This window comes from Teleopsis dalmanni, chromosome 2, assembly GCF_002237135.1.
Source record: "Teleopsis dalmanni isolate 2A chromosome 2, ASM223713v2, whole genome shotgun sequence".
In the NCBI taxonomy this organism is placed as follows: Eukaryota; Metazoa; Arthropoda; class Insecta; order Diptera; family Diopsidae; genus Teleopsis; species Teleopsis dalmanni.
Window position 1 is genome coordinate 151,290,364 of NC_051847.1, and position 14,419 is coordinate 151,304,782.

General features: G+C 29.2%; 1 protein-coding gene across 1 annotated transcript in view; it reads right to left on the reverse strand.

Moving 5' to 3' along the window:
- Window positions 1-337: 337 nt before the first annotated feature.
- LOC119681767 (protein doublesex) overlaps window positions 338-14,419 on the reverse strand; it is a 141,571-nt gene continuing 127,489 nt past the window's right edge. Inside the window, exon 4 of the transcript XR_005252533.1 lies at window positions 338-465. The gene's annotated coding sequence lies outside the window, so the exon portion shown is untranslated. The remainder of the gene's footprint in view (window positions 466-14,419) is intronic.

Consider the following 14,419-nt stretch of genomic DNA (forward strand, 5'->3'; position numbering starts at 1 on the left):
AGGCATATATAATTTTAAATGAATTTCCAAATTTGTATAACTCCATTAGAATTATTAACAATTATATTTTTCAAATATAGTCTAAAATGTTTTCTGTATTTATTTTATTATGCATAGAGATCGGAGTTAAAAAATTTTCTAAACTATTATATTTAATATTTTTGTATACATATTTCATATATGGTATATACGAAAACTGAATTTTTGCCTATATTTATTTTATTTGACTAATTTCATTCTTTTGTTTTAAGTAAATATTTTATTCATATAATAATTTTGCAATAGTTGATATATACATATAAAAACAATACCAAAAAAAAAATTATACATCCTTTTAGTAATCAAAGTCAAATTCCACAACCTAAAAATTTTATTTTTAATAATTTGTTGAAATCGAAGTAGTAGATCATCATCAAAAGTCTCCAGTCTGAAATATGGATATGGAAAAATTTCCTCTAATAATTACTAAAATGATAAAGATAAATTTATTATTTATTTTGATGAAATATTTTATTTGAATTAAAAATATAATTAAATAATTTATAAATTGAATTATACATAGTATAATACTCGTAAAGTAATGTATAGTAATGATATATCAAATATGAGTAAGTTATAGATCCTTTACATATTGTATGGAAAAACTGTATTTGGTTTGGAATGATGATTGTAATGCAGTGAAAACTTAAAAATAACTATAAAATAACGAATCGATTTAATAAAATCGATACAGTCAGGTTAGATTGATTGTATCTATATCTAATTATATACTTGAACGATAACTAGTTTCAGTTTTTTGTCTGTATGGATACTCGTTGACCAGACTTTTAAATAACTTCCAAGAATTTATTATTATCTCTGCTTGATCTTATTCAAAAACTCTTTTTCGAATAAAAAATGTATGTTAATAATAATAAAATTTTTAACTGATTTTTAATTTTATTTTTCTTTACAATTTCTTAATAATTTTTATTCTTTCAGTTTATTTTCAAGTGGAATGACTGTAAGTGCCAGAATTGGAACTGAACACTACTATGACAACAATTGAACTTAAATGATATTTCTTTATTTGGTAAATATTATTTTAATTTTAAAATTTTTATTTTTTTTATTTTAAAAATGTGTTTTTTTATAAATTTCTTAATATCATACTATGGAGTAATAAGTATATGGTATTAAAAAGTCATATGGTGGATTTCACCATATGACTTTTTGAACCGTCAGCACCACTATTGCTAACTGAAAGATCACGGCTTAAATCCTTTAATCCCCTTATCCCCTAACTAAACATGTTCCTTAAGAGTGTTTTTTCAATCTTTAATCTTAGTCAATCTTGAGCTTAAGAATATTCTGTACATTCTTATTCGATAAAGTGATTAAGACATACATCGCTGATCCGACCAAGTAAATTTTCTGCAATACTATTTTATGCAGAATATTTCGTTTTACCTCAGAGAGCAGCCGTCAAAATTTAGAAACCTAATTGGTTATCACTGATTGAATTTAATTCGCTTCATTGTTCTATTATGAGTCTTACTTTGCTTATATGGTCGATGCAAGATCAATTGTAAATGAAAATCAATGATTTAAAATGATTAAAATAATATCATTTTCCTAACTGCACAGGTGTATATAGTATATAATATAGTATATTTTCAAATTGTGTTTTTGATATTGGTGTATTCAAACCTTTTTAAGCGTCAATAGATACTACATTCAAGTTTCATATGTTTTCTGAAAGATCATACAAAATTTATGCAAAAGTATTCGAGTCTGCCGTAGAAATTTTTGCAAACATTGTGTATGTACTGACAGTCTTATACAGTACAATTCATTTCTGGGTTAAATCTTATTATTTTTATTTCTTAGTAGTCATACGTATTATATAAGAAGATTTTCGTCTTTATAAATATTCAGTTCCTATAACCCCTCATTTGGGCATAGCTAGGTACGCTAACATTCCGTTGCATCCGGTTTGAACGATGTTCTTATTTTTTAATGACCGATTAAAACAGTTTAGTTTTTATTTCATATATCTAGTATGGGAGTTATATAGTAATAAAAAGGATCTAAAATTTTGTAGATTAAAGGATCAGTTTATCAGATATAGTTTATTTTAACAAAATTAACTATTTTGTTAAACTACTTCCTAATACTACTTCCTAAAAACTACTTCCTAATAAATATATATTTATAATTTTGAGTATTTAACTCAGTATAAACTCAGAAAATTTGTAAACATGCTCATTAACAATTTATTTACATATTAATAAAATTTTTAATATTATTTTTTTAAAAGAAAAATAAAAAAAAAATTATTAAAAATATGAATTTAAAAGGATTAAACAAGTTTTAAGCTGAAAACTTATACAAAATTTTACATCCTTGCCAGCTGAACAACGTCATTGCAATAAAAGATTGCAACCTCTACTTGATATGAATTTCTCGAAACCCCTTGCCACAGTTAGTAAACATAACGATAATTATGTTGCATTATTATAGATAATAATGATGAACATAAAAACTTTAACAATGATGTCGGTTATCATAATTATGAGCTTTGATTATTATTCCCCATAGTTACCAAAATAGACCATTAAAAGTGAAGTGAAAATAAATAAGCGCAAAAGTACAAAATTTTATGAGATATAATAAAGCTAAAAAGAAAAGAAAAAACAAGAGGATATATAACATAAAATCAGCAAAGTATAACTAACTGTAGAGCGAATATGGGTACGTTAGTTATGTTAAAAAGTAATTAAAATCTTACCAAGGGATCGGTTTATTATTACTGCGCATACAAAGTTCCAAAGCCGCGTGAAGATCATTAAAAATTTGCTGTTGCAGATTAAAAAATCATTAAAAACATTAAAAGCAGATTTAGTAGCTATCTCAGCTACCCCATCGCCTTGAGTAGCTTGTTAAGTGCCTTTCCTTATTGGGAACTTTGGAAGCAGTGATACTTTTGAACTTGGCAATCATAAACTATTGCGGCCGAATTTCAAAGTAATTTTATGTTCGTCTACTTTTTTTCTTAAATCGAATTAATGACTTTTAACGATCAGTTTTTAGAGATCATGGAATGATATATATAATAAAAGGGAATTCAATTTTCATTATTAGTTATTAATTTTTTTAATTTAAAGAACTTTTCTGTGGCAAATTAGATACAAAATGTGGTTTTAATAAAATTAAATATACAAATATAATTATTTTTTTGTTTGAAGTTTGTTTAGAACAACAATCAAATACATAAGTCTTAACCCTGTGAAGTCAAAAGAAAATCATTTTAATTAAACTAAACTAATATTTGTAGATAAATAAATAATTTTTTCCTCAATTTGTTCCTAATATTTTTTTTTTTTTTTTTTTTAATTGGCTAAGGACGCCCGACATTTCGTTACCATGTCGGGCGTTATTCTTGAATAGCCGGGTTTATATAGTTTTTTTTGAGTCGCTGTGTACCAGCGCTTTGGGTTAGGTTGCTTGCAAGTGGATTTTGATGGTTCCTGAGTTTGATTTTGTACTTTTGTGTGTTGCTGCTAATTACATCTGTGACTGTGTCAATTCGAAGATCTCTATGAATATTTGCGTTTTTTATATACCAGGGGGCACCGACTATTTGCCGGAGGATTTTTGATTGAGTTCTTTGAAGTTTTTCAATGTTTGATGGAGAAGCAGAGCTCCAGAGTTCAATTCCGTAGGTCCATATGGGTTTCATCATTGTGTTGTAAAGTTGCACTTTATGGGTCAGATTAAGTTTAGAATTTTTATTTATCAGCCAGTTTAGTTCTTGTTGTTTGAGTTTAATTTGGATTACTTTGGTTTCTATATGCTTTTTCCACGTAAGCCTTCGGTCGAGGTGCATTCCTAAGTATTTTGTGTTATTGCATTGTGGTATTACTTTTACATTAATACGAAGGGCAGGGCAGGTATCTCGTCGTAGAGTGAAGGTTATGTGTACACTTTTCGATTCGTTAACTTTTATTCTCCAGAGATCGAGCCATTTTTGCAGTTTGTTGAGGTGGTTTTGAACTGATTTTGTGGCTGTGAATGGGTCGTCACTATGGCTGAGAATGGCAGTGTCATCCGCAAATGTTGATGGCGTTGTACAGTCACTGGTTGGCATGTCTGCTGTGAAAATCAGGTACAGCAAAGGGCCCAGAACACTACCTTGGGGTACACCGGCCATAATGGGGAAGGCATTGGAGACAAAAGAATTTTGTTTTATAACAAATCTTCTATTTGAGAGGTAGTTTTTGATAACTGAGGATATATTGTATGGTAAATGTTTCTCAAGTTTCCAAAACAATCCCTGTTCCTAATATGAATTTATAAATTAAAACTATTGTTGTAATGTTATGCACTATTATAACACTCTGTATAACATTATCTAGCGTTAACTGCGCCAATTAATTTACTAATTCAGACAACTCAGGTTCATATACAGCTATATATGAAGGACTAATGAAAATATAGTAAAAATAATGTTAAACGATGTTTAACGCTTTCCCCTTAGTTGGAGAAGTTCTCTAAAATCAATTTTTGTTTAACATTAGAATCTCGGGATAACAAAAGACATTTTGTTAAGGTTTTTCGTAATTCCGAATGCATTTTTTATACAGCATTTTTTATTAGGAGAGAATATTTTTATTATGATTGAAGATTGATCGTTTTATTGTAATAGGTGTAGTAAAAAAAAATTTATAATTTTCGCATGAAATTTAGGACCTTTTTACCATAGTTAGTATAATCCGATTTAGGTCGAATATGCGCCGGTTTGTTCGATAACTTGTTGCCATTTTGAAGGTAATTTCATTATGCCACTCACATATAACTCTTCGTTCCTATTAATAAAAAATTGAGACAGCCGATCAATAAAAGCTTCTCAAAGCGAATAATTTACCAGAAAAATCATTCGCAATGAGTAGGTACAGATGGTAATCAGTTGGTGCCAGGTCTGGACTATAAAATGGCTGCATAAGAACTTCCTAACCAAACTTCCGGAGCTTTTGGCGAGTTATCAATGTCGATATCGATGTGTGTGGCCAGATCTTGTTCTGATGGAACACAATTTCTCTCCTATAGGCTAAAGCTGGCTATTTTTGTGCGATTGGTGATTGCTTCCTTCAGATGACCCAATTCTTGACAGTACACTTCAATTCCGTGTTAAGAATTTTACCGTAGGGGAGCAGCTCATGATTTCCTTCTAATCCCATCAAACACACACGTAAACCTTCCTGACCGTCAATCCTAGTCTGGCCACCGTTCTCATCTTACTAACTCCATTTAGCGTAACCCGAAATGACTTATACAACGCACGATACAAATAATTAAAGTCATATATTGGGAAAATAATAGATTTCTTTTTATACCTAATATATTCGTTAAGCCTGTATTTAGAAAACCTTAATCCGTTTCAAAAGGAGGCTTCTTCTAAACGAATAAACGTTGACTATGATTAATAACTACCGAAAAAAAATTATACTGTATTTTGAAAATTTAATATATAGAGTTTTTCATATAAAAATATTTATTTGTCCAAATTACGATAACACTGATATCTTTAATCTTATAACTTCTATATAAAACTTGTTTCAAAAAAAATTTTATAATAGTATCAATACTTTTTTCTTTTTTTAAAGAACGTTTGAAAGGTTTATTTCTATCTGATTTATAATATATTTTATAATAGGCTCGCTAAGTTGCAGGTCAGGGAGATTAGCAAAATTGGTCTAATGTTGTTATGAGTTGTTTTCATGACTACTACACCCAATGCATTGAAAAAAGTTGGCGCCATGTGATATTCATTAGTCGAATACTATTATGAAGTGCTATCATATCTACGATATCCAATCCATTAATTAGATTTGGCTCCATGGATTTATTTATTCTTACATTTTATAAATAACTTACTGGGAAGAAAATTCCATAGAATTTGGATTTAATCTTTGCAACTAATGAATATTTTGAAAACTTTTGAAGAGGGTATAAAAATAACCGTTGCAACATGTGTAAAAGAACCCTATACATTTGTCGATTTGTCGATATGTATAGAGTTACGAGTTAGTAAAAAAAATAATTTAAAAAGGTGTAAAAATTCCACTTCTTTCATTTACCACTGAGTTATTAAACAGTCCTCGTATATGGCGATAATCAGCATTTATAATATATCTTCATATATGAAAAATGAAGATAGTTCTATAGCTAATATAATGAATTTATATTGATATAGTAGAGCAGGTAGAGAAAGTAAAATCTAGCAAAAAGCCTTATTTTGCCAATCTTCCGACTTAGAATCAGTTTATTGAGAGACAAGTTTCAAAGTTAAAAATAAAGTCAGTTTTAAAACTAAATATTCTTTTTTTATGTATGTTTCGCTAATATGTTAAGCAGACTTAGTATTATACGTGTAATGCTTAAATTTAGATTTTTCAAATGAAATTAAATTTATTAAATTATTAAATTGTATTTTAATTAAGTTTAAATTATTTATTACTAAATTGATAAGCTTAATTTTTGTTTTTTACCATTTGCATCTTAGAAAATTTTCAAAAGTAATAATACAGTATTGCACATCTTATATTACCTTTATGGTAAATTTTGGATCATGGTTAATACGTTTTTGTAGTTTTTATGTTATTTTCAAAAACACGTTTAAAATGTTTTAGTAATGTTCTTTGATATTTGAAGCTTTGTTTTATAACTAAAATACAAAGATAAAAACATCTATGATTTATGCCCAATAATCTTTGTATTCTCACAACTCATAATGATGCTCTTATGTTTGACACTTTCAAAAGTAAAAAACAATAAAATGACATAAAAAATCTTATTGAAATACCCTTTTCCCATTTTTTTGAGACTACCTAATATCTCAAATGTATCTAAAATTTACACAACTTGCTTTTAATTGCCTCATAAAGCTGGAATCTATTGATGTGGGCTTCGAGCGTAGTTTTGTAGTGAACGGAGGAATTATGCACTATTTTGCTTATTCCAGCAGTTGAGTGCGTAAATTATGTTGAGGAATACAATGTTTACTTAATATTTTTTATGTGCCATCAAATATATCCACTTAAATTTTCGCAATCTCGGCTGCGTCTGACTTCTTGATGCCAATAAAAAGCGATTTGATGCGCTTTGGTTTGCTTTGGCTCGCTTTGGTTTGGTTCTGAAATATGATGAATGTTGTTTATTTTAAAAATGCGTGTCCGTACACCGAAGCCATGTGATCCAGTCTCGAGTACAAGGCAAGGGTGACATGTCGGGAACGGAGAACAATCATTATAAAGCTGAAATCTTTTTATGGCAAACAATAATTTTTTCAATATTTTTATGTTTTCTTTGCAACTCAAAACTATTAAATTTTGAGATTTTGTGTAAATTATTGTAGCAAAGCGTATGCTTCGGTGCATTTCTTGCCAAAAAATTGCCTCGTTCGACGCATTTTAGTTGTAGAAAATGTGTTTTCTTCAGAACGGAAATAGCACACATTTAAATTATGTTGAGCTATTACTTTTTTATTACTGTCATAATGCAACAAAGTAAAAAAAAATTAAGTGAATATTCGCATCACTTTATGAATTGATTTCAAGAGGCTCTTCAGCAAGAATTAAAATAAAATTATTACTTTCTGGATGAGCGGAGATTTTTTTGCCTTCACTCATTTGAACAGAAGCACAAGAAAACTTGTGATTTCAAATACTAAGAAAATACATTTTGTAAGGAAATAATTATCCTTTAGATAGCTCAGATACAGATGTGAATTTGCTTAAAAAGCATTCATTATTAAAAATAATATTGAACTCTGATGCTATGGACAGATTAGAACATAAATTACTATAAACATTTATTGGCATTTTTGATTGTTAAATCTGGATTAAAACGAGATTTACTCTCGATCTTTCGAATTTCGTTACCAAATCCTAAATACTATGTTCAGACAGCCAAATTTCCTTAATTTCGTAAAAATGAAATTAAGTTAGTTTCGAAAGTGTTCATTTCATACTGCCCTTAATTAAGTAAATCATGTTTTTTGTTTACAAAACGAATGTTAAAAATTACATGCTCCAAACACTATTTGTATCTGGGAAACTTTAAAAGTTAATTATTATAACTATAAAGGGTTTTATTTAGTAGTTTTATTAGATTTAGTGGATTCCAGGTATGCGAATTATTATTTTTCATTCTATTTTAAATTAATAACAGTTACAGTTTTTTTCTCTATATTCAAATTTAAAAATTTGCACTATTTTCAAAATGATTTCCGGTTGTGTTAAAGTCAACTATCACTGACATTTATATAAAAAAATGTTATTTTTTCGTTATCTCAACTTTATCTTTTGCTAAAAGTTTATTTTACGCATAGCTTCATTTGAAATATAACTTAATTTCAGCATTCGTTTCAATGAAATTAAGGGCATTTTCCTTACTTTCATTCTAATTGTAAAATTGAATTTTGTATTGAAAAAACAACTTAATTTTTTTTTAATGAGAGGTTTCGAAATGTAGTGAACTACAACAGCAAAAAATCTTTTTATATTATTTAAATTATTTAAAATTTATAATTTTTGAAGAAAAAAATTGAAACTGTGTCTGCAACTGAAACGATTCAGACAAATGGCTGTACAGCTGAACTAATTAAATGCAATATACATCGTATATTCAAAAAGGAGTTTCAAGGGTCTTAGTTTCTAAAAGGATAAGATTTCCTTTTTAGGCGGCCATGACCAAAAACGGTGGTCAACGTAACGGTTAATACGAGCGCCAGCCTCGAAAAGTTTTGAAAATGGCAATAAAACAACAAAATTGTATACAACAGTAAAATTCAAACATCTGAATACCATAAGATTTGAAGCACTACCATTTCTGATATTTTGGTGAGGCGACCGTGATTATCGGCGGTAGGTCTTCCGCGTAACGTTTCATACGAACGCAAGCCTGGAAAAACTTTTGGAAGTTGGTCCAAGGAAATAGACTACCAAACATTTTCTTGAGAGATACTGAACGCTTCTAGAAATATTACACCTTTAAGCCCACTCCGATTTAAAATGGTGTTGCGAGACAAATTTTCACATCACTTTGACTACTTTTGATTTTTTTTTTGTGAAACGGAAAAATCGATTTTCGTATAATAAAAAATAATTCACATGTAAAAGATGTAATACCAAAAGAAATCAAAACCTAAGTCAGATAATATTTATAACACATCTCTATTTTCGTATGACACTACTTGCAATTTTGTGAATGGATTTTACCGTGATCGTAAATTGTTTTCATTGATTGACCAATTAAAATTTCACTGGCTTGGTAAGGAACAGGCATATTACGTGGTGCAAAGGTTTCAATATATCACAAGTATTTGGGCACTAAAGAGCTATAGCCAAAATAGGTACCACATTTCCTATACACCATATGTAGACATATAAGAGTGACCATGTGCTGATTTTAAAATAATGCTTCAAATATTTTTAGCTACACTTCTGATCAGTTCTGCTAAACTATGGACAACACATTGTTCTATGGCTATGCGTCTAATTGAGAAAACAGTTAAAATAGTGGATTTAATAATGGATGCGTTTTGGGAATTCAAGCAGTTTTGTTTACCTATATCCAACTACCTTCATAAAACAAATGTTATTTAACGGAAATATTTTCGGTATTAATTAAATCGATTTAATAAGAATTTGATGAATAAGTACAGAATTTAATTAAGAATTTGCTTATCCGTTAATACAATTAAGGTGTCCACATGTTTAGTCCCTATGACAAAATTTCATGAACTTATCTAAGAATTTGCCCTCATCGAGGAAATTACAAGAGTTCTGACCGTAAAAAGGTTTAAGAAACACTTATTTTAAGAACCTTAAAAAAATGTGACTTGGAAAGGATAAAAAAATCCCCGAAACGTTTAGCGAAAAGTTAAACGCAGATACTCTTTAGATAACAATCAAAGGAATTTTTCATTTATCTTTATAATGTGTAAATACAAAAATTTTATTCATTTGTTTAATATATTTTAATATTTTAATTTTTTTATTTGCCAGTATTTCTCAATGCTTTAAAACCTTAACATTTTCTAAGGACTTTAAGAATCGTAACAAAGCTGAATAAAAAAATAAAATTTTATTATTGATAAAGTTTTCGGTAGTATAAAAACCGTAAAACATCTGCAACATAGAATTATACAATATTAGAAGAAAGGATATTTTAACAATTATTCAAGTGAAAATACGTTTTCTCAAAAAAAAAAAAAAATTACTCGTAAATAACAAAAAAAAAACACCAAATACGTATTTTACTGGAAATACTTGAGGCGTTTAGAGAAAATTGCTTACGACCTCCTATCCCACCCACTGAAATAATATTGCTAGATTGGCGCACATTTAGCGAGTCCATGTGGTGAAACAGTTTGAATTTCACTGTTTTACTTGGAATAAAATTGCAAAATGCAATAAATGCGTAAGTTTCCGTTTTACGACATTTGATGTTTCGGTTCTTCCATGGATGGAGTGAGTAACTTCGTGCAGGTTCTGACGTTTCTGCTATAGAAAAGTCTCGTAAATAGTTTTACCTTTTATGCATTTTTTACAATTCTATTCAGCACCTTTTTCACTATTTTCACATTTTACTGCCATTTATTTTTCTTAAATTGATTACGTTTGTAAATTATGTATTTACGTTTAAATAATAAACACCTAAACTAAGATCGGTACCACTGAATATAATACCGCAGTTGAAACATCTGTTGGTAAAGATATATAGAACTATTATTTCTCTATATCTTTGTAAACGAAGGCAAATCTGAATAAATAATCTTTATACAGACTTACTGAGAACTGGAATGGAATAATATCTGGAAAAACCAAGGTGCTTTAACAGAATTATGGATATACACTTGTGTTCAAAAAATATTCAATCGAACGTCACATAATAATTTCATGTTTTGGTGTTTGGTAGGGTTGAGTTCACTGACCTATACATAACCTATTATTTCAGCATTTGCAATATATTATCTGTTTGCAATTTTTTATATGGTTTTTTCGACTAGAGATACAATATTCCATTAATGTTTCTAAATTAGGTTCTATACATAAGAAAGAGTGATGTGAAAATATGCAACAAATACTGCCTTCACAAACACAATAGAACTGATATTTAACAATTAAAAATAAAATATAATTAATTAATTCAATTATTCCACAGCTGGTTTATGAATTCACAATAAATTAACAATAAGTCCAAAGTGCGAACATACAAGTCAAGTACAACTTTGGGTCAGTTGGATAATGAACGCTGACAAATTTGGCAGGGTATGAGTTTTACCCTTGATACTTGTAATCTTAAAAAAAAGATTATTTACGAATAATTAACTACAAGAAATAATTCCAAGACCACTGATGATGGATATTTGGCAATACTTGAAACAGTTGTATTGTCAGTCAAAAATTAATTTAATTGAAAAATAATATAAAATGAATTTTTGTTGTTATAGTTCACTATTTTTCGTAACCTCTCAACCAAATATTCAAATAACTAAATTGTTGAAAATAAATTATTATTTACACCGAAGTAGATGATATGAACTATAGAGATAGCTATCGACTGGTAATACCGGTATACTTCTATTAAAAATCCTATTACATCTACTGATATGTCCATCTAATAATACTAAATCTTTAGACATTATAACGATCACACTTGTATACTTTTTGGATGTATTCATGTTAAATATTCATTTTTGTTACATTTCATTAAAATTTAGTAATAAACGGAAAAGTTCTTAAACGCATGACTCTCAAATTTATTCTTCGGCACCTCTTTTACTTGAATAATTATCTCTGACTTAAGTCACACCTTATTTTTCACTCTTTTTAGAGCTCCATAATATGAAATTATATACATAAGAAGAACAACTGCAACTGTCACTAATCAAAAGTAAGCACAATATAAGACAAACATATTTGAAATGTTATCTGAACATTTGATTCCAGCATGAAGTCACGATACTTGTATAATCTCAACGACTACAGCAGGCAATCTCATTCAGTATCATTCAAATTTGCTGTTGGCAAGTCATGAATTCCATTTGCTTCTGTAATGATTAAATAGATTCGAAACTTAAATGTTAAGACATGTAATCATTTTAATTGTTCGAAATATATAAAACGATCAAATAACACTTTGTAAATGAATGTAAATAAGCACTTAATAATTGGTAAATAACACTTAAGTACAAGAAAAGATTATTTAATTGTTTATACCAGTTGATATCGAAAATAAGTGCATTCATACTACGGTAAATGACCGCCTCTTACAATGATAAACTCATTTAACAGCTTAGCCTTCTTTCTGATCGTATATCAATCAGCGACCAAAAATAATTTAATAGACGAGAAAAATTAGTTAAAGTAAGTTTTTTTTAATTACTTCTGTTTGTAGTCCATTGAACTGTAAACTTAAAATATGTAGTCTAAATCTAGACGATAATGCAAATGCATACTTGCTAATGCAAATGCTTGCCATTAACCTAGATAATTCAATAACTCATGATAAAGCTTAGTCCCTTTAAAATCATTAAATTAGATATAAACCAAGCGTGTAATCTGCTACCTTCAGTGACAGAAGAGGTTGCTTTTAGAAATTTGAAAAATATCACAATATTCTGGCTGGTTAGTTAGTTGTGGTGGAAGGAGGACGAGTTCTCCTCAATTAGTTGTCGTTTTGAATCCACGTAATAGTAGGTCAAACAAGAACCAACCAGAGGCATTTATAAAGGCAAGAATCTGGCTAATGCTAATGCTAGAGATATCGCCGAGTGAATTGAAGAAGGGGGCCCCTAGAAACTTAAACCTAGTTCTGGCCAGACCTAAGCAAAGACACATTAAGTGTTTTGGTGTCATTTCTTCGAGAGCTGGTAGACATGAACTGCAAGATATACCACAGGGTAGGCCGAGTCTAGCTCCGTGCCGTCCTATGGACCAGTGTCCTGTAAAGACAGAGATTAACCTAGCTACCTTTGATTTGCGTCTGCGAATTAAGTCAGAGGCTCTATATTTGGAATAGATTGGCTAAGTAGAAATTGACGTGGCTGCTGAGGCGTCAAGGGTCCACTCACTATTTGCCTGTCGCAAAAAATTGTCATAGATCAAATTATGACCGTAGCTGACAGGGGTTGGGATCGAAATAGGGGTATCTGTGGAAGAGGCGCCTAGTCTAGTAAGCTCGTCAGCGCGCTCAATTTCCACAACATTAGAATTCCCGGGAACCTAGACTAGAGTTACCTTCGACCTCTCGCTTATTGTATTGATAAATTCCTTACATACATGCACTAATCTGAATGATATTCGGGCTAGTACAATAATTGCAGAACAATATCTGGCCAAGATAAAAAACCAAGTTTTAAATGTTTATAAAATGACTTATTTATAAACTTCAAATTAGTGTCAAGCACCTAGTCAGAAGAGAAGAAGCTTTACCGCAAAAAATTGTAGGACTATATTTATACATATGCTGCTTACTTGTTGTTTCAAACAAAGTATCTGGTGATTTTAAACTAAACACTTTTTTGAAAATAGTATCAGGAGTTTATTATTATGAATTAAATGGGGAATACTATAAATCGCGATTTGGGTTATCTATTGTGCTAACCTCAGTTGTTTTAACCTATTATTAGACTTTTAAGAAAATTGATAACCTTTGACGGCTTGATATGATTCAATTTTTTATAAAGAGCAAGAAGTCTGTCCCTCAAGTAGCTAAGTTTATTGCTTAGATAAGGACATTTACATTCACAAGATCGGGAAATACTGGTTTCGTTGAGATGGTCTATTTTGTTGAGATGATTTTATAAACTGCAGTTTTTACACTGTAACTGTTTCATTTAAAACTATTTTTTTTTAAGTTATTAGAAATAATTTAAAGCCGTTAAGCGAGATATATGTGTATGTATAAGGAGTAGCCTTTTTTTTCAAATAAGGATACTTCTGTGCATATAGGTTTAACATTCTTACAGATAACATACGTAGATACATAAAGAAACCTATTTGTTGCAAATAGTGCACACGTAACTTGCACTATTATATATACTTATGTTACTCTGTACAAAAGTGGGTTTTACAAAAAAAATTTATGAACATATAAATTTAAATTTAATAAAATTGCAACGCAATTTAAATTGATTGGAAAATGGAAAATGTAATAAATATGTAAATTAAATACAAAGCCGTTCAGTAATAAAATAAATTACTCTCATGCGCACTTAAAGTTCAACCTGCTGACGTGATATCATAAAATAAAGTAAAAGTAAATAAAATTAAACAATTTAATTGAATGAAAAGAAAGCAACAAAATGAAACTAATACTATTTTTCTCTAATAAATAATATTATTTTTATTCCTAATTAGTAGAGTAACAA